The following is a 26,625-nucleotide window of genomic DNA, read 5'->3' on the forward strand; positions in this document are numbered from 1 at the left end:
AGGGAAAACCAATACTGAGCAACGAGGTAGGGAAGGACAGGTGTTTAAGTAGGATGAGACGGGGGTGTGGTGGTGAATGGGAAAACTGATAGGTGAACTGATAGATAGGGGCTACGCCTACTTCTGCCTCCTCCGTTGCCGGGAGGCAGGGATCGTAACATGTAGGACTGCACACATCATAGTGACTGTGCAGCTCCTACTGGACTGGTCCGCAGAGCAAGTGAGAGGCAAGCAACACGCTGTTCTGAATTTCCAAAGACTCATTCTCAAGGTCAGAGAAGCAGCACTGAGCTGAAATGACCTGAAAAGATCTGTTACAGAAGTCTCTGAAGTTTATCTTTTTAGAGCTGCAAATACAATTAATCTGCAAATATAATTTGTGTCTTACTTAGAAGTCAAAAATGCTACATAGGAGAGACCTCTGTAACTACAGTGAACTAAAATGACCTGAAATGGTCTGCTCCTCTGACTCTGACTTGAGTGAGTGAGAGAACTGAGACTGTTCAGAACTGTCTTAAATAATGACTTTTAAAAAGAGGACATGTCCTTACACTGGCCTACAAACGATATGCTCGGAATCCCCAAATCCTATCCCTTTTCACTCTCAAAAGTGTAGAGTACCATCCTAATGAAAATTTAAACAAATCTATTAAATTAACAGTCAGAGGGGCCAGATTGCATTTAAGACATGCACTGAATTTAAATATGTATTTAATTTTTGTTCTCGTTGCTCCCCAGGAATACTGAAAATTCACTATTGCATATTAAGGCTCTACATCTATTAGCTGAAATATCGAATCTTATAGACATTAAAATACATTTTTAAATTGCACTGATTAATAAACATGAATTAATTAAACTTCATTGTGTATATTTCTTGTGTGTATTTAAAGCAATTTTAGGGAAATTTTACAATAAAATTCAAGCGACTGAATGAAGTTTATTTCTTACTGAGGATATTATTTCAACTATATTCAGAAACGTTCTAATATCATCTGGTGTTCTGCTTAGTCCGCTACTTCACCAACAACTACAGGGCAGCAGCTGTTACTGTGGATTCCTTACAAATGAAGGACCTCTCGCATCCTCATAACCTCATCATCAGAAAGTCATGAGTTTTGGGGCAGGGCCACTTCCTCACTTGCTCTTTTCAGACACTTGCGGCAACTGTTCGCTCATAACCACGTCTGGAATGCGTGACCTTTACACGGGGGAGAAGCAACGCCAAATCCCTTTTCTAAACAACATTCACATTCAGAAATAAGTCAAGAAATTTGCGCTGCTGTCAGCCTGCCCATGTTGCCAAAGAAAGATTCACTCGGCGTCAACATGGCAGAACAGCGATCACTTGAAAACAATGTTCCACACTCCGTAAGCAAGAACTTCAGTGTTTGCAGTCACCCGATATGGCGATAGTCAAAGGAACGCAAAACACGAAGCGTCAAAAGACAAGATGAGTTGATGGAAAGAGCATTGAATTGATGAGCACAAAAGTTCAGCTCGTACAATAGGCAATGAAGGTCCCAGCGTCGTCATCGCACTTGAAAGGACTGCCTTGCAGACCAAGGGCAGTGGGCGGTGCCCTGTAGAGGGGCAGAGGTGGTAAGACATGATGCAGAAAAGCCTGAAGTGAGGGGGATTAGCTCAAATGGTAGAGCGCTCGCTTCGCATGCGAGAGGTAGCGGGATCGATACCCGCATCCTCCAGGTCTGAGTTTGGAGCACCGGGAGCCAGGCGCTCTCCTTTAGCCTCTGCGACTTCTGACAGGTGCTCCTCCGTTGTGGAGAGAATGTCCTTCAGTTGTCAAGCGTTGAAGGGCCACGCCTCCTTCCCAACCTCAGTCTGTACTGAGTGCGTCTCCGGCATTTTCTCGTCCGATTTGTCAGCTTAGCAAGTGAAAAGTATATCGGAGTAAAAACAGTGCTGATAATACTCTCACAAATTGTTAGAAGACGTGCGTTTGATCATCGATTGCTTAACAATCACATTCGTTCGACTTGAGCCATCAAGCTCGTAGTTTCCCTTCAAATCTTGAAAGCTGCCAGTGAGCACATCATAGTCTGCAGGACGCCCCGTAACTTGAGTACTTCAACAGAAAGAAAAGCAGACAGCTCCACAAATATGCGAGGCGCAGAGAGCGCAAGGCGAGCCACACACGTTTCGGTGCCTGAGTGAGGGCAGTTTTTGCTTCTGCATTTCCCAAGTAAGGACGCATGACAACAAGTGATCGCGGTGCTCATCTACGACATAGTGGTGATGAGTTTTCAGTATGTGTTCTTTTGAACGAGCAATGAGGTTGCCGCCTTGGACAGCTGACTGCACGCTCTCATTGTGCCACGTGATGAGAATTCACCAGGCTCGTTCAGTCATTAGTCACATTCCATCGTTTGCCATAAGCAGACGCTGCGAAGTGATGTGGATATCAGTTCCCAGTGTTGTGGAAGAGGAGGAAAAGAGCACACAAGGGCTCGTCCAGGAGTTGAACGCGGGACCTCTCACACCCAAAGCGAGAATCATACCACTAGACCAACGAGCCACAGCAGCACTTTCTATTTCAATCTGTCAGCGAGCTTGAGGATGGGGGAGAGGCGTCATTCGCTCGTCCAGTCAGACCTTCATCAATAAGTCAAGAAAGTCGCAATTACATGACTGCCTTGCAGACGAAGGGCAGTGAACTGTGCCCGGTAAGAGGGGAACAAGCGGCACTAGGTGACACCGAGACATAAGCCCCAGCGAGGGGGGTTGGCTTGTATGGTACAGCGCTTGCTTTGCATGTAGGAGGTAGCAGGATCAATTCCCACATCCTCCAGGTGTGTGCTTAGAGCTTGATGTGCCGAAAGGTGTCCTTTAGCCTGTGGTCACGCCTTGCGTGGAGAGCGTCGTGCAGCTGTCAAGCGTTTCGCAGCCCCGCCCCCCTTTCATCTTCTCTCTGGCTTAAGCGTCTCCGCCACTCTCTCTTGACATTTCATGTCAGCATGTCAGAAGTCCGAGTGACGTTTTTAATGGCTGAGTGAGGGCACGATGCTGAAGCAGAGAGGCCACTTCAGCCAGAGAGACTTGTGCTAGGTAAGATCTGAAAGACAGACTCGCAACAGAAACAGACCAAAAAAGTATCAGTGAGATCAAAAGGCAAATGCAACATCCAGCAGAGGGCGTCGCAAGATTAGGGAACAGGCGACTGAAATCCGTGTGAGGCAAACTTTCCGGTGTGTGTACTGCAGCTGGCGTAGTTGGAAGCGCGACAGTCTCATCATCTGAAGGTCATGGGTTAGATCCTCACACGGGGCAGGGCTGCTTCCTCTCTTGCTCTTTTCAAACACTTGCGGAAACTGTTCGCTCATAACCACGTCTGGAATGCGTGACCTTTACACGGGCGACAAGCAACGCTGCATCCCTTTTCTAAAGAACATTCACATTCAGAAATAAGTCAAGAGATTTGCCATTACTTTCGCTCGCGCTGCTGTCAGCCTGCCCATGTTGCCAAAGAAAGATTCACTCGGAGTCAACATGACAGAACAGCGATCACTTCAAAACAATGCTCCACACTCCGTAAGCAAGAACTTCAGTGTTTGCAGTCACCCGATATGCCGATAGTCAAAGGAGCGCAAAACACGAAGCATCAAAAGACAAGATGAGTTGATGGAAAGAGCGTTGAATTGATGAGCACAAAAGTTCAGCTCGTACAATAGGCAACGAAGGTCCCAGCGTCGTCATCGCACTTGAAAGGACTGCCTTGCAGACCAAGGGCAGTGGGAGGTTGCTGTTGTGAGACGGAGGCATTGGGATGGTGGGCCGAGATCTATTCTTCTTAAGGAATTCTTCATCATGAAAGATCAGTCCACAGGTCATCTAAAGAACTTACAAATTTTTTGGACTCAGGGAATCATGTGCTACTGAAGGGAGTGAAGTGCTGAAACACATGACATGCCCCCTTGATCTCACATGCACAATTCTGCTGCAACATGCACAGCTACCATCCACACCAGGCAGTGGGGCTTCAGCAGAATTTGCTACGCCACCTGCAATTACATATCCAGCTGCACACATATACATGGCCCCTCTGTCCTTTTCAGGATCTAAAAAAAAAAAAGCATAGCGTGGTTTTCCTGCAACCTGATTGACCTCATCTCCCTCAGAATGTGCCCCACTGCATTCATTGCTGAAGCAGGACGGAGGCTAACGGACATGCCAGAACAGTTAGGCTCAGCGATCTCTCCAAAATATTGTGGTTGTAGTGGAAGAAATATGGTTTAAATTGTACCCTGGTATTTCAAACTCTCTCTAGAATGTTATCCATTTCTATTTTATTTTGACAGGAACTGTTAAAAGGCTAATGACACTAGATGAAAAGAGAAGAAAGAAAACACAATGTTTCGGCCGTGGAGCCTTCTTCAGGTGTGAGGGCTCCACGGCTGAAATGTTGTGTTTTCTTTCTTCTCTTTTAAGCATGGAATAGACCTATTACTTGTTCCTTTGCAGCCTAAAACATGCTGACACAGCTCCCCACCTGAATTGCTAATAATACTAGATGCCTGGTAGTTTGTGGTACTTGGTTATTGTCTTATGTTTGCTCAAACTGCATATGTGTGATTGCATATTTTTGTGTATTTTCATATGCCAATATTTAATTCACTGAAATTTCTGTATGCTTGGAAGGAAGGCAGATTTGATTTGGCACAGGACGCCTGCTCATATATGTTGTTCTTTGTTGGGCTGGAAAAACTGATAAAAAGTGTATGAAAAAAGCTCTCCCCAACATTTCCCTTCTCTTGGCCATGGTTGCACTGCCCTTTCTTTCCATTTTTTGTCCTTCTACAAAGATTCCAGGGCTCTTTTTCCACCATAATATCAGAAGCCAAAAATAACCATCTAATGTGTAAACAGCATTTGTAATGTTGGTAGCTGGAAGAGGTTAAGTATGTTTCATGACCTAGTTGATTACACCACAGACTTACTTTGTTGTTGTCAGTTTTTTTTTTCTCTTTTAAAGGCTGTAGGTGGGGTGTGATGGACTGTACCACTATCATAGAAGATTTTTTCAGGACACATCGCAGTTCCATAGTAGAATTTATCAATAGTAGAATTCCATAGGACATTATTTATCAACATATAACATTACCCAGTGTGAGACTCTGCCAGTAAACCTCAGAGCATTGAGTTCTCCACTGGTGAAGATGGCTTTCTGAAGTCATGAAATCCACTGCTGGGATGCCTGAGAGACAGTGATTGAATCCTGGCTGGAATTAGGCTCTCTGTTAGTGTGTGGGAATTATGTGGTAAAAAGGGAAAACTCCTTTACTTTAGTCACTTTGAAAGTTCAAATGTACAGAACCTGCAAAAATAAGCAATGAAAAAAATCCATCACCACTCTCATGATAGCATAACTCAGAGTCTCTGCTGTTGTGTAACAATACACACTTTCAACTTTCTTCTCACCTGTCTCCAGAGATAATGTTGTTAGTGCTGATGACCTTGAATTAGACCTTGTTGACTCTGTAAAACAATCTTCCTCTGCTTAGATTTTCACTCAGATTGATTTTGTTCTCAGAATATTCCTGGCAGCACTGAGTTTCTAGGAAATGAAAAGTGAAAGAAAAAGTACAGAAGATCAGCCCTTGAATAAACAACATTGTGCAGTATTAGCTACTATCCTGTGCTAGAGCCTGTCGTGGTAAGCAGTCGATGACAGGATCTAGCACAGATACTAATGAAAAACTGTTAATGAAAGATAAAACACTTGAGTCTTATTTTAGTTTTCCATTTCCCTTTCATTTGTGATGTACTGTACAGCAGGCCACAGAACATGTACAGAAACAGATATGCACACATTCACACCAGGCAATGACAGTCTGCCCAGTCAGAATCTGAGCTGTGAGTTATTAGAATTCTGTTTGTCACGGATCATCCACAGAAAGGGCAATGTTTGAACACAAGGATCCCCAGGAGAGAGCCTAGTAACATAAACCCTTGGAGCAAAAGCAGATGATTAACGTCATAGTTTGTGTGGTTGAGCCAAAGGTGAGCATGAGGATATGTGAGTCACCATTCTTAGAAATGGATCCAACTTCAGACAGGCGTCCAAAGTAAGACTATACAGTGCTGGGGCAATGGCACTTTAATGATCAGAAGGATAGCAAGATTTTTAATGCTTAGAAATTGATTTTCTGGTGATGCACACGACAGCTGCAACATTTTAAAGGGAGCAAAAAGTTTTCATTTGTGTAAGAAAAGACAAACAAATATTTGGCTTACTGAAGTATCCACCTGTCATTCTTGTCATTCAGTTGATACTCTGTGCTTTGCACCTTTTGCAGCAATGACAACTTTTAGTCTTCCTGTGTCAGTCTTGCACATCTAGAGTTCAGAATGCTCGGCCAGTCTTACTTGCAGTTTTGCTTGAGCTCTGTCAGGTTGGATGGGTGAACTGGAATCAAGTACTTCTACAGATTGTCAATGGAATTCAGGTCTTGGCTATGGCTGGACCACTGAAGGACATTTACTCACTTGTTCTGAAGCTACTCCAGTACTGTCTTGGCTATATGCTTGGGGTCGTTGTCCCATTGGATTGTGAATCTTCAGAAACCCCAGTCTGAAGGATGAAGCAGGTTCTGCTCAAGGAGTTGTCTACGTCTTGCTCCATTCACTCCAAGCAGATAGTCCAACATTTGCCTTCTCTCGGCCATGATTACACTGCCCTTTCTTTCATCTTTGTCCTTCTACAAAGATTCCAGGACTCTTAATCCACCATAATATCAGAAGCCAAAATTAACCTTCTAACATGTAGAAATCATTTACAATGAAAGGAGGTGGAAGGGTTTAGAACGTTTGTAAGACCTGGTTGATTACCACACATAGACATACTTTGTTGTCAGTTTTTTTTTCTCTTTGAAAGGCTATAGGAGGGGCGTGATGGACTGTACCACTATCATAGAAGATGTTTTTCTTCTAAGGATACTTCTGTAGCGGCAAGGCTTATTTAAAATACAGGAACTAAGTTTGCTGCTCCCTTGCCAGTCCCTCTCTCCCTCATCTCAGTGCAGCTGGATACAGAGAGGCCATTCCATCTGGTTCACATTTAAGGTGTTTTTCTAGCTGATAGAGTTTCCTGATAAGGAACAGCTTCCAAGGCTGAGATTCGCCAGCCACCCTAATAAATGGTCATCTCTGGCCTTACTGTCTGGGAGATTCCATGGGAGAGTCTCATCCCAAGGTTTACAACCCTAAGGTCAGAGGTCATTGTTACTCATCCTCCACCTCAATCAGCCAATCAGGAACTGGTAGGGCAGGGTAACCCCACGTGGGTCTCGAATGCCCGCGGAACTTTAAGCCACTGAACTACCGTAGTTCCTCCAGATAAAACAGGCAGCACAATGCCCAGAAGGTGCCCCTAACAAAAAGATCTGCCCGAGGATAGCCCAGCTGACAGCCTCGTGAACCACCGGTACTCCACCGCCAAAGCTCGCCTGATCAACGAGTGAACTACGGTTGGAACTGTCGACAGCTGAATCTCAGGATTCAGGACTAGCGCTACATTGGGAAAGAACTGGTCTTCTTCCCATCTAAAGAGTGTGACTGGCTTGGACCCGCAGTCACTTTCCATGTGCACAAGCTCTGCTAGTTTCAGCCAACACTAACTAGCCGGTATTCAAAGAGCATCAGCAGCGCATCACAACAGGAACCTCTCCCTCCTCTCCTTCTCGCCAGCCACACCGGCCACTGCCTAGCACCGAGCCAGAGAGTGCCGATTGCACACAGCAACAGCCTGTCACTGCTTCTTTGTGTCCACGGGAGATCTGAATCCACACAGATCGGATGAGTATTCAACATTCTGCATTACAGCTCGAGAATTCAATTGTTACCTCAACCACAATTGATATCAATCTAATACCTATGAGTGATGTACTTGCTTTTGAGTATCTAGTGTAGAAGTTGTAATCCCAGTTCATTTACGAAACAGTCAAAATGAATGGTATACTGAATGTATGTCCCTCTTGGTTTGGAACTCTTCGTGATTTAATATATACCTTTTGTATTCTGCTAACCCACACTCTTAAGATCTGTTATGTTTAAATGCACATTTTATGTATTAATAAGTGTATTAGTATCTGTGTGTGTGCGTTAAATGAGTTAACCCGCAAGGTCGGTTTTCTAATAGCCATCAAAGAATCATTTTGTGACTGACTGCTACAATTAATAATTGTCCCAGTAAATACACAAAACCCCTACACATTCATGGAAACCAATATTTACCTGCTAATCTAGAATGCAGCAGAGAACAGTTGGACAGAAGGTTAGTATTTGTCGATACTGCATCACAGAGGTCAGTCTTTTCCCCCTCATTATGCAGGCTGACTTGTTGAACGATGAACTGTCCTCCAGTGACAGTCAGCTGCAATCACTGACGCAGGCATGGTGTTGATATACTGATGGCACTTTGGCTGATTTGGTTAACATGCTTTCCTCTTAAACAGGAGATGCTGAGTTCAAATCCCAGCAGTGCTTGTCTTACAAAATGAATCACTAGGGATGATTACGTACAGCTTGATTTTGTTTAACGCAAGTTTTCATTTTCTTTCTGGAACAACTTGCTTTTCATGAAATTCATACAGCTTGTGAAAGATGAAATACAAATCTTGCCTTGTATATCGCAGGCTGGTAAGAAAGAAGCATTATTTTCTTTTTTTTTAAGCTTGCAAATGGAGAAAAGGGACACACGTGAGTCTCTGTTAATTGAAAGGTTAGTGGTTTGAGCCCACCCAGAAATGCACTTCTCATTATTGCAATGTAAACCTCATCTCTACTTATTCGGATTTCTTAGCAAAACCTTAACCCACTTGATATTTGCAGGAAATGTGAATGTTTTTGTTAAACAATTAAGTATGTAAGTCAATATCACTGGGAATGGCCAATAATGACCAACATTCAAGGACATCATATTCAGCCAAGGACTTTGATCTTCGAACGGCTGGCAGAAGAATTCATTTATGCTCTTGATGCATCTTTAGTTAGAATATTTAAAATTACGACAGAGATTTGTTGGAGAACTTGACAAGCAAAAAAGACAGTTGGACAGCATGATTATGTTAGGACTGTACATTTGTATTTTAATACTTTTGTATATTTATCTTAATTTTAATATACATGTAACCATAAGTGCTGTTCTATGTAAATAAATTTTGTTGTATTTTATCATATTTTAGCTGAGGGCACAATTATATATATATTATGCCTTCCGAAACTTCCAAGACAACTACAGTATAACAGAGGCTTATACTTATATAATTTGCTTTAAAAGAAAACCACAATTTGTACGATATCATCCCTCAATATCGACGTTCAAATGAAGGATTTAAAGAAGCAACAGCGATAGGAGAGTGCATTGATTTTGGACCAATGTTTGCATCTGAACAATCCTTCCTCCTGGAAAGAAGAAAAAACAGGTATGTTTTGAGTCTCATGATGATGCTCTTGTGGATAAAAAAAACAGTGCAAATTTGTTTCGGATGCATTTTGGATAAAATTATAACTGTCATCGAAGAGAAATTTGATCAGTTGAATGCAGTTGAAACTTTTGACATTTTATATGATGACAGGATGTACATTTAGGACTCAGTACCGATAACGCTGCTGCTATTGATGGAGTAGAAATAAGTGTATTGGCAATTTTATCTGAGGCAAGAAGTACTAGAACACCTCCTATAAAAATGTTAGGATTCAGAGCAAGAAATATTTTTCCACTTCACCCAATGGTATTGCATTAACGAGGCTGAAGCTGGCTTCTTATTCACTAGCTTCTTCTTCTGCCTTAAATGCTGCTGCTGTGATGTTATGCCGCCTTTCGCCTGTAGATGGCTCTTTACAGTAATTTTTAATCGGGATGGATTACTGTATTTATCCTCAGTAAATGGGAATATGTAAGTAGTGACTATCCATATAACATTTTTGTGTGAAACACATTTTTGAAAATTGTAAACCAATTTTCAAAACTCACAATAACACAAACACAATAAGTAAATAAGACAAAGGCAAAACATAAGTTCACAGGCACTTTCTGCATATTTACCACGACCTTGCCTTCTGATCATAAAAAGTCTTAAAATCTTGCATTTTACAAGAACTTTTTAATATAAATGGGACATTTAGAACATGGCATATGAGAATATATGTTTAACCGAGGATGAGCAACGGGTGATGGCACTTTCTGCTTCTTGTTATAAATCTACCCCCTGGTTATAAAAACATCTAAAAATTCTGATACTGAGGTGTGAGAGACAATGGAACAGACTATCAAAATCCTGAACTTTAGGAAATTTTACTGTGCCATTTTTTTAAATATGACCCTGTGAACATGGCATGTCCCTCCTTCCTCATTACCAAAACATCTCAATGTTCCGACACTATGTACATTGGTAATTACAACACTTCACTGTTGCATTTCTGAGTTGTGACATTGTGAACATGGCATGTTAAAGTATATAGAAAATCTAGATCAGAACAGGCTAAATGCAATTCATAGTGATTTATCATTTTCTTACTTTCTAAATGAAAAAAAAATTCAGTGATTATGACACTTCGGTATGACATAAAATATGCTTCAATGACAGAATAAATAATCATGGAAAAAAATACCCACAGTGGACATTCATATTTGTGATTATAAGAAATTTAAATATCAGATGAGTAGCTGCGTCAGCATTCGTAGGGAACAAGTAAAGGGTTATTCCATGCTGAAAAGAGAAGAAAGGAAACACAACATGTTGGCTGTGGAGCCTTCTTCACGTGTTAGAAAGACAGGGCAGTATGCAAAGATAATTTTCTTTTTTTCTTTGCTGACTGCAGTTTATCTTTGATGACAACATCAAAGACATTAAGGAATTCTTACAGCTAACAGCTCCACATCAACTTCCTTCTATAACTATCCTCATCAGATCTCTCAACTCCCAACTCTTCCAGTTTCTCACTTCAGAGAAGGATAAAAAACTCAATCATCCTCTACAGAGAAAAACCATCAACACCCCTACCACCTCCACCAATCCTAACCTTGTTGTTACTATACCCTCTGACCTTTCCCTTTCACCCCTTTGCATCCTCAGCAAACATATTTTAATATTACAACCCAATTACAATAGATTGTACAGTATTTACAGTTTAAAATTAAGGTAAATATGTCAAAATATCAAAATCCATCTGCACAGTGCTAACAAAACAATGCTTGTCAAGTTCTCAAACAAATCTGCGTTGTATTTTTTAAATATTTCAGCAGAGGATGTGACGGGAGTATAAATGACGATTCGACGATCATTTTTCTTGGGTGAATATGGTTTTCTGGGGAGTTGCGATGTTGGGCATTATTGGACATTTTTGACACGTGTTGAACAGTCGCATCTCCTACAAATATTAAAATGGCTATGGTTTAGCTGAGAAATCCAATCGACCTATGCAAAAACAATGTTTACATCGCAAAAAAAAACACGGCCCTGGGTGGACTTGAACCACCAACCTTTCGGTTAACAGCCGAACGCGCTAACCGATTGCACCACAGAGACTGATTGCTAGAGTGTTTTCTCGAGTCAAAAAAAAAATCTCTTACCGTTCTTTTTGCCAGCCGGTAATATTTCTTCTGCACTGATAACCAAGAACTGAATTTCATGTTTCGCAAGCTGTGTGAATTTCATAAAAAAACAAGTTTTCCAGAAAGGAAATAAACACATGCATTTAACGAAATCAAGCCCTTTGTGAGTGCCCAAAATTTTAAGTTCTGTACTACAAGATAGGAAGAAATACACGGCTGGGATTTGAACATAGGTTTTTTGTTTAATAGAGAGGCGCTTTAACCAACTAAGCTATGGTGACAAGATAGCCATCACCTTTAACAGCTACTTGGACACACCGCTCTGAGACATCTGCGTTCAGAAAGCGCTGAAACTGCTCTCAGAGAAAATGGCCTCTTTTACATACAGTAGCAGCCCCGACACTGAGAAACGAAGAGAAATGGCTTTTATTGGGCATTTTTCATGTCCAATGCGTTTGACATCTCCCAAGGGCGACAGAGTTCTTTTGCGACACTATTTCTTCTTCTTTTTTCTTTCTGTACGCTTTGATAAAAAACGAAAAATCGTGCAAGGGAAAAATGTCTTTTTTTCATAGAGAAAACGTGCACCAGGAAATGTTGTGTTGAGAAGAAGTGATTTAACATGATACGTGACCTAATTTATCGGAGCAAATGCTCACCCAGCAAGGTCTGGAGAAGTTGGAGAGTCTGGTGGATGTGATAATTATACGGTGTTGTGGAAGAAAACAGTCTTTCTTTGAATTCTCAATCAATCGGAATTTCAGTGCGAAACATAAACCCTTTGACTGATTTAAAGAGATAATATTTTAAAACTCATAAAAAATCAGAAAACACATGTTTCTCACTTTGAAATTTTAGACGGGGCGGTGGATTGCTTGTAGCGACGCTGAGCACACTATGGGGGAATTCAGGTTATGTGAAATACCAGCGGTTTAATAAATAACGCGTCTGATTTCGGATCGTAAGATTGTAAGTTCGCCTTCTACCTGGCTCGTGTAAATTTTATTCAAGCTCCTCAGTAATAGATGTCTTTTATGTAATGAACCGCACCTGAAAGCAAACATTGGGTCTGTTTCCTTTGTTTTCCAGCATGAAATAGCAAATCGTTACAAAAAGTACCTGCTAATGTCCAATAGCGGTTTTTTTTTTCAAATTACATTTTCAGGCTTCAGACACTTTTTAATAAAACAAAAGTGTCCGGAAACTCCCTAACTTTCAGGTTTGCTTGAACCTGTATTAAAAGAAGTTATTTGAAACTTCCGGGATTCCATTCTCTGATGTAGCTGTCTCTAAAGACAGAGGTGATGTTTCGCAGATTTGAACTGTGCCTTCTCTCTTGTGTTCAAGGGTATTCGCTGTGTGAGATCCTAACTGCGTGTCCTGTAGGGTTCTATTTTGTTTAGATTATCTATGTGGGGTACAGATAAAACTCAACTACATGGTGTGAATTCCGTGTTCAGGACCAGCAGAACCTGAAAAACTAATAGCAGATCTCGACGTGATTTGAACACACAGCCTTCGGATCTGGAAGCAGACATGCTACCTTTGCGCCACGAGGTCACAGCTATCAGCACTTTTGAATTCCCCAAAGGAGACAAATCAGCTTCACAAAAAATTCTCCTGTGAAGAGCGCCGCTCTTCCGAAGAGAGTCTCTTCATCCCAGACCACATTTTATTCTTCCTGCGCAGCTCTTGTGCAGGTGTTGTTCTCGATAACAGATCCAGGAACACTGACTGTTTTTCTATTTTTTTTAATTAAATACCCCATGGTGCAACGGTAGCACGTCTGACTCTAAATCCCGAAATTAATTTTCAAAGTATATCGGAGTCAACTGATACTGATCGGGTTCTGCTGCTGCTGAACCCGCAGTCTTCACCTTAAAGTTCAATTCCCCAAGCCTTCTGACCTTATATGTCCATCCCTTCTCGTCAAAACTCGTATTTTCACAGGGTACCCTACAAAAATCGCAGTATAGAATGAAAAAACTCCAGTAGATCTCGGCCGCTGTTGGTGATTTTCCTTTAAAAACAAATAAATCTCCGGAAATTTTACGGAGTGTATCACTTTCACCGAGACCGAGAAGTGTTAAGCTGTACATGAGTCTTTGTGGTTCGGTTATTAACCAAAAGGGTGGTGGTTTGAGCCCTCCCAGGGACGCTATGAGCCTTTTAATCTACACACCCGTCTCACTTTATCTCCACGGCCGGTCTTGTACCGCAATCAAATACAGAGCCCGTAGGAGGCAGTAAGCTCGCATATATAGCTCACTGTGTATACAGTGCCTTGCGAAAGTATTCGGCCCCCTTGAACTTTTCAACCTTTTGCCACATTTCAGGCTTCAAACATAAAGATATAAATTTTTTATTTTATGTGAAGAATCACCAACAAGTGGGACACAATTGTGAAGTGGAACGAAATCTATTGGATTTTTGAAACTTTTTTAACTAATAAAAAAATGAAAAGTGGGGCGTGCAAAATTATTCGGCCCCTTTACTTTCAGTGCAGCAAACTCACTCCAGAAGTTCAGCGAGGATCTCTGAATGATCCAATGTTGTCCTAAATGACTGATGGTGATAAATAGAATCCACCTGTGTGTAATCAAGTCTCTGTATAAATGCACCTGCTCTGTGATAGTCTCAAGGTTCTGTTGAAAGCGCAGAGAGCATCATGAAGACCAAGGAACACACCAGGCAGGTCCGTAATACTGTTGTGGAGAAGTTTAAAGCCGGATTTGGATACAAAAAGATTTCCCAAGCTTCAAACATCCCAAGGAGCACTGTGCAAGCGATCATCTTGAAATGGAAGGAGTATCAGACCACTGCAAATCTACCAAGACCTGGCCGTCTCTCTAAACTTTCAGCTCAGACAAGGAGAAGACTGATCAGAGATGCAGCCAAGAGGCCCATGATCACTCTGGATGAACTGCAGAGAACTACAGCTGAGGTGGGAGAGTCTGTCCATAGGACAACAATCAGTCTTACACTGCACAAATCTGGCCTTTATGGGAGAGTGGCAAGAAGAAAGCCATTTCTCAAAGATATCCATAAAAAGTCTCGTCTAAAGTTTGCCACAAGCCACCTGGGAGACACCCCAAACATGTGGAAGAAGGTGCTCTGGTCAGATGAAACCAAAATCGAACTTTTTGGCCACAATGCAAAACAATATGTTTGGCGTAAAAGCAACACAGCTCATCACCCTCAACACACCATCCCCACTGTCAAACATGGTGGTGGCAGCATCATGGTTTGGGCCTGCTTTTCTTCAGCAGGGACAGGGAAGATGGTTAAAATTGAGGGGAAGATGGATGCAGCCAAATACAGGACCATTCTGGATGAAAACCTGTTGGAGTCTGCAAAAGACCTGAAACTGGGACGGAGATTTATCTTCCAACAAGACAATGATCCCAAACATACAGCAAAATCTACAAAGGAATGGTTCACAAATAAACGTATCCAGGTGTTTGAATGGCCAAGTCAAAGTCCAGACCTGAATCCAATCGAGAATCTGTGGAAAGAGCTGAAAACTGCTGTTCACAAACGCTCTCCATCCAACCTCACTGAGCTCGAGCTGTTTTGCAAGGAAGAATGGGCAAGAATTTCAGTCTCTCGATGTGCAAAACTGATAGAGACATACCCCAAGCGACTTGCAGCTGTAATCGCAGCAAAAGGTGGCTCTACAAAGTATTAACGCAAGGGGGCCGAATAATTTTGCACGCCCCACTTTTCATTTTTTTATTAGTTAAAAAAGTTTCAAAAATCCAATAGATTTCGTTCCACTTCACAATTGTGTCCCACTTGTTGGTGATTCTTCACATAAAATAAAAAATTTATATCTTTATGTTTGAAGCCTGAAATGTGGCAAAAGGTTGAAAAGTTCAAGGGGGCCGAATACTTTCGCAAGGCACTGTATATAGCGCTTTTCTGGATACTCCATTCAAAGGGCTTTACAGTAATGGGGACTCCCCTCCACCACCAGCAATGTGCAGCATCCACCTGGATGATGCGACGGCAGCCATAGTGCGCTAGAGCGCTCACCACACATTAGCTATCAGTGGGGAGGAGAGCTGAGTAATGAAGCCAATTCATAGATAGATAGGGTTAATAATGTTCAATCCGAAATTACACAATGATTATTCATATTATTATTTAGGTAACTGTATCCTAGAGCTAGAAAATGATATTTCAAGTTCATAAATGTATGTAAGTAACAGTTTAAATGCATTTTTCCAGTGTTTATAAATCATAAGAATGGTAACCGCGGCAACAGGCGCCCCGTCACTGCACGCGTTTAAGTGTCTCGCATTTGTCACAGAGAGCGGTGTGACGTCACGGGCAGCAACTAATACTAATATCAGTGTCTTTATGTTAATATTAGTGAGAGTACAACTGGTAGTTTTAATGCTAGTGTTCATTTGAGTATTAATGACAGTGGCACTACTGATTGTTTTAGTTTTAATGTTCATATTCATGTTAATATTAATTATAATTATAGTGTTACTGTTAGAGTATTAACACTAGTAGTAATGTTAGTTTTAGTAACAGCATTACTGTTATTATTAGTAGTTTGTGTCAGTGTTAGTGATAGTGTTACTGTTGTAGTATTAGTAGTATTTATATTTGTGTTAGTTATTGTGTATCTGTGGATAAGTGTGTTTGTGGTATCTGTGCGTGTGTGGGTGCATGTCTGGAAGTGTGTGGTGTCTGTGCGTGTGTGGGCTGTTAGTGTGTGAGCGTGTGGGGTCTCTGAGTGTTTGGTGTCCATAAGTGTGTGTCTGTGAGTATGCGTAGTATCTGTTTCTGTGAATGCATGCCTGTGAATGTGTGTGTATGGTGTGTGTCTGTGAGTGTGTGGTGTCTGTCAGTGTGTAGTTTTATATTCGTAAGTGTATGTGTTGGTATGTCTGTCAGTGTGTGTAGTGTCTGCGTCTATGTGAGTATTAATGATGATAGCATGTGTGAGTGTATATATGTGAGTGTGTAAGTGTCTGATTGTGTGTATAAATGTGTGATGTGTCTGTGAGTGTAAATGTGTGTGAGAGTGTAGGTGTACAGTATATCTATCAGTGTGTGTGAATGTGTGTGTAGGTGGGCTTGGGTTCCACTGATGTGTCTGACAGAAGTGACCCATCAACAGGTGTTGAGTTCCAGAGCCGCTTGCAAATAAAAACACTTTCTAGAGTCCAGACCAACGTCCAGAGAGCTGTGAGTTCTCTGTTTTTATCAGTATTAGTAATAATGACAGAAGTAATTCCCACGCAAATGATTATTAACCAAGACAGACATCAGAAAATATCACCTTTGCAATGATGTCACTCCTCTTCTTCATAAATTTTCTTTAATGACAGGACATTTCTGTGTCTGAGTGTCTGCTGCAAATAGTGCGACAAGCCATTTCTCTCCAATATTTTCTGGTGCGGTTATTTATCGCATACAAAATATTATTCTCATTAAGAATATTTTACCTGCAAAGTCACAGTGAAACTGCTACGGCGAATGAACTTTTTATGAGTGGAAAACATTCAGAAGACTTAATGGCTCCAGGGGAGGCTTGAACTTATAACCTCAGCATGACTCCACTGTGCACAGCTGTATAAATAACATAGACTGACTGATTGTACCACTAGACCTGTGTAAGGCAGGCTTTTACACAGATTGTAAAACTGGCACAAATGCAGGGTGAAACATGGGGTTTTGGATGTGGATACATCTCCACATGGGGGAAAGGGATAGTAAAATATCAAGGAAAATATAAGAGAAGAAAATGAAATATATGTGCTCACTGCAAAGTAGGGAGAGGTGGTTAGACAAGCAAAACAGCTTTGCAAATAATGTGAAGCAACATTGTTTTGTGTCTATCTGCTCACGAATTTCGCTTCATGTGCCTTACGCTATGCAATTTGTATGGTTGTTGAATGAGATTGGTTTCTTCAAAAGCTCGGTCAATTGCCAGTGGAGAGCTTGCCACGCACACCTTCATGAAGACTCTCTTTAAGATGATTACACCATTAATTGTCAAAGCGCCTCCTTTGCATAGAATAGTAGCACCAACATTAAGAGAAAGGATGAGAAGTGGCTTTTATCAAGCTATTGCAGTGTTTGTTTGACTGAGGATCCTTGTGTGCTGAACTGGCCTCTGGAGAAGTGTAGTGCAATAAAAGAAAACGTGTCACTCAAGACTGTCACAGAACAGAACAATACAATTACAATACTTTTATGAGAGTAAATATAACTGGTGAAACAGAGTTTTTATAATGGTGAAAACAGGAGCACCTTCTTTACATTTTTGACTGAAATATTTAAACGACAAGAAATACTATCACTATGCAATTCATTAATGCAATTGAGCTCCTCTAAATGTTCTAGTCTGATGAAACAATGCATAGAATTAAGTGACAATATCGGAATTAATTCAAATGCACAAGATAAAAATTCAGCAACAAAAATGCGCTCGAAAATATTTTACAAGAAAGAAACCTTACATTCACCTTAAACAACATCCACCCTCTACGTTAGCAGAGAACAGTAGGACAGAAGGTTAGTGTCACCGGACACTGCGTCACAGAGGCCAATCTCTTCTCCCTCATTATGCAGGCTTACCCACTCATGATGAACTGTCCTCCAGTCATAGTCAGCTGCCATCACCGACTCAGACTTCAGACTCAGTTCATGTACATATTATACCTTAATTGTACCTGCCACTGCATTACAATAATTTGATTAAAACAACTGCTAAACAAACAATTATCAAATATTTATTTCCTTCTTTTAGCAGATAAAAAAAGTATTTATTCCTTTCCTCTCCTACCAGTCTTTGCAAGCCACCCAGTTTTCTCTGAGCCAGTGTGAGGTATGAGGCAGTCAAGGCTAACCCAGCCGAGCACTCTAAAGAGCTGGATTAAAGCTCCAGACTCTTTGGGGATGTAAGTTGGAATTCCACTGCTGCCAAATATCTCCAACTATCTCTGTGTTAAAAAGCACTTAATTTTTTGTTGTTACATCCCTTTGATTTAAACCAATTTCAGACCAATACATTTAAATAACCACACTGTTCTTACGGCATGGCATTGTCTGGCAAAAAAATAACATGACACCTTTAAAACAAACATTTTCTACGGAGGGAAAAGAGAACTCGTGCCATTCAACCTTATAGCGTGATGTCATTTTCTCACGCTCATTTTTAGATGCTTGTGATCGAATCTATGATCTTTATGAGTGCGCTCACCCTCCATAAAGGTACCACAGATATAATGTGCCACTTTTTTAGAGAATCGCTTTAAATACAGGTCAGAAGAAGGCGACAAAATGTCCGCTAGGCAGTTCAGCGATGTCAACGGTGTTCTCTGTTGTTTAGGTGTAGAGTGCCAGCCGTTACAACCGGGAACCACACAGTTTCAGGCATCAAAAAGACTTCCCCAAAACCCTGATCCTCTCCTTACTCCGATGATGGCATTCAGACATTTCCTGCAACAAAGCCATGATATGGTCTTCAACAACACACGTGAAAAGCTTGTTCCCTACCCCTGCAATCCTTCTCAAAGGACCAAGTGTGCTCAGTGTTAAATGCACTGTTCATTATTAATAATAATAATAAACTTTACTTTATATAGCGCCTTTAAAGGTGGCTTCTCAAAGCACTTAGCAGAATGACAACAATACAATGAAAAAATACACAAGATAAGCAGGATGAGAATACACAGTTAAAGGAGACAGTAGATGGTGGTACTAAATACAGTAGGAGCAAAGGGGTAAAGAATAGTTAATTAAAGGCTCTTCTAAAGAAGGAGGCTCTGAGTCTGGATTTGAAGGAATTTAGACAAGGTGACTCTCTGATATCCTTGGGGATAGAGACCCAGAGGTTGGGGGAATAATCGGAGAAGGCCCTGTCACCCGTAGAGTGTAGACGGGCTTGGGGGACAGATAGGAGACCAGAATTAGAAGAGCCAAGGTTGCGATTAGGGGAGTAGGGCAATAAGAGCTCAGACAGGTACTGAGGTGCCAAGCCATGGAGAGGCTCATAGGTGAGCATGAGGATTTTGAAGTCGACATGAAACTTGACAGGAAACCAGTGCAAGGACTACAGGATAGGAATAATGTGATGACTGACCAGGTCCAGTGCTAATTTCTCTCTTGTGGCCGCTGGTTCATTTTCGACTGTCGACTCAGAAGAAGTCCTCTATTTGACTTGATCAACACCAATCCCTAGAGGATTTCGAAAGGCTGAATCAAAATAACATGTGAGTCTGGGTGGACTCCAACCCACAACCTTTGAATGACTTCATTCTATTAACATCTAGAAGTCCAACACGCCCTCCATTGCGCCACAGAGCCAACACTTGTGCTAAAACATGAAACACCTGCAGAAAGCTGTAACACATGCATATCTTTTCATCCTTAAATTGAGCTCCATAAATATTGGCAGTGATTGGCCTGCTGTTTATGAATAGATACCACTGGGATTCACACCCAGGATCTCTTGTTTTTTAGTCAGGCACACTAACCAGCTAAGCCATGGCACCAAACATGCAAAATGTTATCTACAGCTTCAAACATCTGTGAGAAACAGGCAGCTTTGCAGTGTTACACCTGCTGGCTCAAAAGGTTAACCTTTTCAAAGATGAAGATCGGGCGAGGATTTCTTTGTCAATTCAATCAAACGTTTCAGAAATGCTGAAAGATTGGTGTGATTCATGCGCAGCGCGGGTTCTCGTTTGCTTACAAATAGAATTAATTTCTTACTCCAATCTACTCAACTTCAATTTTTGCTAATCATTTTGTTTAATTGCTTCCTACTGTATACTTGCTGATTACTGCACTGTTCAATTTACCAGTTGATTTTCATTTCTTGTTTTGTAAGACAAAGAGGCTGTTCAAAATGTTACTTCACACTTCAGCCACTCTTTTATTTCCAAAGGCGCAGAGAGAGATACTACAACAGGTAACACCCCGTGAGAAATATCATGAGCATCTGTAAAACCTCTCTACCTGCCCACTCCCCACACCGACGTGTGTGAGGAGGGTTTTAAAGGGACATTTTGAAGTGTAGAAACATTTTATCGTTCCGTAATTTTCTGTGCAGTTTGTTCCCCTTCAACTCTGCCCAACAACAGAGGTAATGTTTAAAACGACAAGAGTAAAGGCACACTGCACATCTGCAAAAGACCACATCCGAGTTTAGTTACAGCAACATCAGAGATTGGAAGGTACAGTAGGTAGTTTTAGATCACTTTTTTATTCAAGTTTCAAGCAACCCTGAATACCTTCTCAAGAAAAATTTGAGAATCCCAGCTAAATCCAGTACGATAGCTGCACTGATCTACAGTATACAGTTAGAACACTGTTTGTGCGTTAAAAGAAGACACACAGCTCAGAGCATTTCTAAAACAGGAATTACACATTTCGGAATGCATCCTCCTTTATAAATTAAATAAAAGGTCTGAAGTCTGCTCCAAAGAAGAACTATATTCAGAGCTGCCAAAGAAGTTGAGATTTCACCAAGTGACAGGAAATATCTCAGAAAACGAAGGTACAGTCGTTTCCATGTCAGACAAGAGCTAAAGCCCAGTGTTCTTTGATCGAGTAATGTGAGGAAGGAATGTGCCGTAGAAGGTAGTGTGGCTGAGCGGTCTGAGGTGTTGGGTTTTAGGCTCCAGTCTTTTCGGAGGCATGGGTTCAAATTCCGCTGCTGCCAGGTTCTTCTATGTTAAGACCTTGCTTCCGATGAGAATTTAATCAGTTAAGAATTTATTCGACAGTCTGTCGAGAGATTGAGATATCTTTCAAGATAGTCTTTGTCAGCTCAACATCAAGGCAGAAAAAAGCTTTAATTTGTCTTCTCAACAGAAATGCTCATTGACCCTTTCAGCTTCATGCGGGGAACAACTTTTCAGTCAGTGCGAATCGTAGTGTGCTGTCAATTCCATTTAATATTGCTTTTGGCTTGCATTCAGCTTTTGTCAGTGAAACTCGAATGTTCTGCTTTTTCACACCGAATTGTCAGCAGGAGTACAGTTTATGAAATTTTTGCACACAGCGCTCCATCAGAAATACTTTGTCCAAGTTTAGAAGAAATTGTGTGATTCTCTGCATGCATTCACAACGCATACCTCAAACAACAACACCATTCAATGGGAAATTGATTCTGCTTCTTGCTGTTGTTCCTGTGGTTGCGGTAGTTATAAAGTTGAACGCTCTTCCACCTTCTGCTATAGTATTCACTGGGTCGGCTTCATCAATTGGCTCACAAAGGTCAACTGTGATTCGGCTCCGGAAAAAATCAGCAGCAGTGTCGTTATTTTGTCAGTGGGTATGGCTGTCTTTTAAAACATGAAAAACACGAGTTTGTGGATTTCTCCAAATAGCAACGGCAAGTTTTAAACCTGCGATAAACATTCTTCCAGTAGATTAGTTTTCCTTCAAGGAAAAGGCAGCACAACAGGGAGAGTCAATATTTAAAGACTTCAGCATCTGTATTGGATTGCTTGTATGCAGACATCGCTCAGAATCCCTAATATTATTCTCCCGAATTCAGTTGTGCAGTGCTTTAGTGGTTTCAGAGTTTCTTTTATCGACACTGCTGTAGTAGAGAAGTGACATAATCACAAATGCAACCATTTGTGCTGTCTGTTTCACTATTAAGCTTTTTTAACTATCACATGATTTTAACTAATTTAACGTCATCTTCAGGAAGGCAAGAGAGCGCTGCGCACTGAGCTGAAAGCTGTGTGAGCTCCTAACTGGGTGTCCTGTGCTGTTACATGCGCTCTCATGTAGATTATCTACCTGCAGCCCAGTGACAATAACACCTTGAACTTGTTTCGCATTTGAAAGAAAATGCTAAAGAGCCTGAAAAGATTGAACATTTAAAATATCCATGGCACAAATTGAAAAATTGAAGGACAATACATCAACTGTTTTGGGCGTTCACAAAAGCCTCAGAAACACAGCTACCCAAACAGGTACTTAAAACCTGGACCCCCATATTGAAAGTCTGATGCTTTACCGACTACGATAAAGACACGACCTGCTAAGCGCTCTTCATAGTTCATAGTTTCTAAAATATTTTTCTTACTTTCTTACTATTGATAGACGATGTATTTAATTTGATAAAAATAACGATTACAAACATTTTAAAATAAGCTGTTTATATACATGCTCTAATGAAGAAAAAGTTAAGTGTCTTGTGATGTATGTGCACATTTCTCAAAAATTAAAAGACATTATCTGAACTGATTTTTTCTACTTTAAATGCTTTCCTACTCTTGAAATATTTCAGTTAAAACTTTTATTTTGAAGTACTTTCCATTGATATTAACACTAGTCCTGATGAATGATCGCTGGGATTTAGAACCAGGACCTCCCGTTGGGTCCCAGGTGTTTTAACTTACTAAGCCACGGCACCAGCAGAAGGCTCCTCTTTTACAGCCATTTGGACACACCGCTCTGAGACATCTGCGTTCAGTAAGCGCTGAGTCTGCTGGCTGAGCAAGTTGGCTCCTTTACACACAATAGCAGACCCGACACTAAGAGAAACAAAGAGAAATGGCTTTTATTGGGCACTTTTCATGTCCAATGTGCTTGACATATCCTAAGGGCGACAGAGTTCTTTTACGACACTACCTTTTCTTTTTTTCTTCTTTCTGTTCTCTTTGATAAAAAAGAGATCACGTAAGGGAAAAACGTCTTTTTTTCATGGAGAAAACGTGCACCAGTGTTTAGAAGAAGTGATTAAACATGATACGTGACCCAATACAACTACAAGAGAGAAGTAGAGTGAAAGATTTGATCATTTCACGGCGTTGTGAAACAGTCTTTTCTTTTAATTCTAAATCAATCAGAATTTCAGAGCGACACATAAACCCTTTGTCTTTTTTAAAGAGATGATATTTTAAATCTGATAAGAATTTAGAAAACACATGTTTCTCACTTAGAATTTCATTTTAGATGGGGTGATGTATTAAGCCTATAAAACAAAAGTGGTGTGAAACTTCTTAACTTCCATTCTCGGATGAAACTCTCTTTAAAGTCAGACGTGATGTTTCCCAGATGTGCAGAGTGACTTTATTGTTTTCAAGAGTATTCGCTGCATGAGCTCCTCACCGCATGTCCTGCACTGCTCTGTTATTTCATTAAGATTATCTATGTGGTGTACAGATAGAACTCAACTGCATGGTGAGAATTCCAGGTTCAGCACCAGCAGAACCTGAAAGATTATTGCCTGACCTCGACATGATTTGAACACAAAACCTTCTGATTGGGAGTCAGACGTGGTACCGTTGCACCACAAGATCACAAACTGCACTCCTTTTAATTCCCCAAAAAAGAAAAATCAGCATCCCTAAAAAGATTTTTTAATGTATATTCTCTCCTGTGAATAGTGCCGCTCTTCCGAAGAGAGTCCTTTCTTCCCAGACCACAGACTATACTTCCTGCACAGCACTCACACAGAGAGTAGATACACCATCTCCACTAATGTCCTCATGAAATTCACATCTTTACCTCTTCCAGGAGGAGCACAATTAACAGAGAATCATCTCTCCATTAAGCAAATAACACAAAACACTGTTTACCTGTCAAGACAGAAAACCAAGCTGCTCCAGGTGAGACTTAAACTCACAACCTCGGCATGACTCCATTGATTATGTCAGTTTACATGGCATGAACCAAGAAGTTAAGGTGGTGTTTTTGATAACAGATCCAGGGACACTGTTTGTTCTTCTTTTCAACTTGATGAAAATAGGTGGAAATTCACCAAGTTTATCATTTTCAATGTTTGGTGTATGGATGTATGGAGGACATCGGAGGTAAGTGATACTGATCAGGTTCTGCTGCTGCTGCTGTCGAACCCGCAACCTGCAGCCCTCACCATACTGTCCAAGGCTGCGGACCTTATATGTCCATCCCTTCTCGTCAAAACTTGTGTTTTTACAGGGTTCCCTTCAGAAATCACAGAATGGAATGAAATAAACCTGCAAATCTTGGTTCTTTTCCTTGAATCTCCAGAAATTCATCAAGTGTATCAATTTCACTGAGACCGAGAAGTGTAAAGCTCTACTTGAGTCTTTGTGGCTCAGCTGTTAACTGAAGGGGTGGTGGTTTGAGCCCTCCCAGGGACTCTGTGAGCCTTTTAATGAACACACCCTCCTCACTTCATTTCCCCAAGACCGGTCCTGTACCACAATCAAATACAGAGTCCACGGGGGGCAATAGGTTCACAAATATTGCTCACTGTGTATATAATGAAGAAGCAGAGGTAAATTTCTCATCTGAATGTGGCAGAGCCTAATGCAGCTCATAACAACAGCTGGGGTTTGATCCCTCATCGGGCTATTAGTTGAAAGGCCATTATAAATTATGTATAAGAGATTTATCCAGCTGGCTTTTATGTTTCACACTAAATTGAGATCTTGAAACCAAAATCATTAGAAATATGGAAAACAACCATGGTACATCGAGAAGGAAAGCTGTTTTACACTGACGTTACTCCTTTCACTTTAATCCACATTGTGAGGACAACTGCGCCCTATCAAGGGAAAATGTTGCACAAAAGTTGGAAAGCACACTCTGAATCCATCCATATATTTGATTTCTGCGATCCGTTCAAGGCAGCTTGGCGCTTCACAAGCAAAGCAGTTCAGGGAAGAAACGTAGTTTTGTGAACTACTGGTGCATTCAGCACACCATTTGTTTTCACTTGTCAGGATGTCTGAGTGGTCCTGACCAGGTCTAGTGCAAGTGTTCACATTACTCCTATCCTGGAGTCCTTGCACTGGCTACCGGTCAAATTCCGTGTAGACTTTAAAATCCTCATACTCACCTATAAGGCTCTGTATGGCTGGGCACCTCAGTACCTGTCTGAGCTTTTATCACCCTACTCCCCACCTCACAACCTTCGCTCTTCTAATTCTGTTCTCCTTACTGTCCCCCAACCACGTCTACATTGTATGGGTGACAGGGTCTTCTCCTGTTATGTCCCCAAGCTCTGGAACTCTCTCCCCAAGGATATCAGTGAGTCACCTTCTCTAAGCTCCTTCAAATCCAGACTCAAAACCCTCTTCTTCAGAAAAGCTTTTACTTAACTGGTTCCATTCTTCACCCCTCTGCTTTTCTTAGTACCACCTTCCACTGTCTCCTCTATATATTCTAATTGTGTTTTATCTTGTGTATTCTTCTTATTTATTGTTGTTGTCATCCTGTAAAGCGCTTTGAGAAGCCACCTTTAAAGGCGCTATATAAAATAAAGTTATTTATTTATTATTATTATTATTATTATATAACAAGCTCAACCCCTGCCAACGATTCGGTGTGAAGAAGCAGAACATTCAAGTTTCACAGACCGAAGCAGCACGCAAGCACAACCAACATTAAAATGGAGGGCATTAAAACTGAGTTTCTCGAGAGACTGTGAAAAAGCAATTAATTCCCTTTCATTTGAAGTCAGTTGAAAACAACAAAACTACATACAATACAAACAAGAGCACATATACCATATCAATAACATCGGCAGGGGCACATGCTATAATACAATTACACTTTATGAAAAAGGATTACACAAGTTAAATAAAGATAAGGTCCGCACAGCTTGTTCTTACATTTCGAAAGAGTCCGTAAATAAACCTTTACGTCTATTTTGAACTGTTCAAATGTAGGACTCTTCCCAGACCATTTCACTTTATCTCACATTCCTAAACGAGAATGCATCTCCTGTTTTAGAACTATTTTGGGCGGTGTGGCTTATACAACGCACCCACAGTATTCTAATCGTGGACTGCAGATCTGTGAATTCGAGGGATCCAGCAATCATACTGGGTTTGACTGCGATTCTGAAATTTCTCTTGCAAAGGTATTCGGGTTTGCTTGAACCTTTAATAAAAAAGTGATCTGATCTAAAATTACCCAGCTTACAATCTCTGAGGTAGTTGTCACTAAACTCGGACGTGATGTGGCACACGTGTGCCGTGTGCTTTTACTTTTGTAAAAAACTGGTATCGGGAAAAGTTTCTTAATATTTCTTTTGATTAGCATTTCCCGCCAGCGTGGAGCTTGAATTCACAATC

The 26,625-nt window shown here is 41.1% G+C and overlaps 1 non-coding gene across 1 annotated transcript; it reads left to right on the forward strand.

Moving 5' to 3' along the window:
• The first annotated feature begins 1,633 nt into the window (after window positions 1-1,633).
• trnaa-cgc (transfer RNA alanine (anticodon CGC)) lies at window positions 1,634-1,706 on the forward strand. Its single transcript has one exon. It is a non-coding gene; the product is annotated as a tRNA-Ala (tRNA).
• The last annotated feature ends 24,919 nt before the right edge of the window (window positions 1,707-26,625 follow it).

This window comes from Atractosteus spatula (genome assembly GCF_055471065.1).
Source record: "Atractosteus spatula isolate fAtrSpa1 chromosome 10 unlocalized genomic scaffold, fAtrSpa1.hap1 SUPER_10_unloc_6, whole genome shotgun sequence".
In the NCBI taxonomy this organism is placed as follows: domain Eukaryota; kingdom Metazoa; phylum Chordata; class Actinopteri; order Semionotiformes; family Lepisosteidae; genus Atractosteus; species Atractosteus spatula.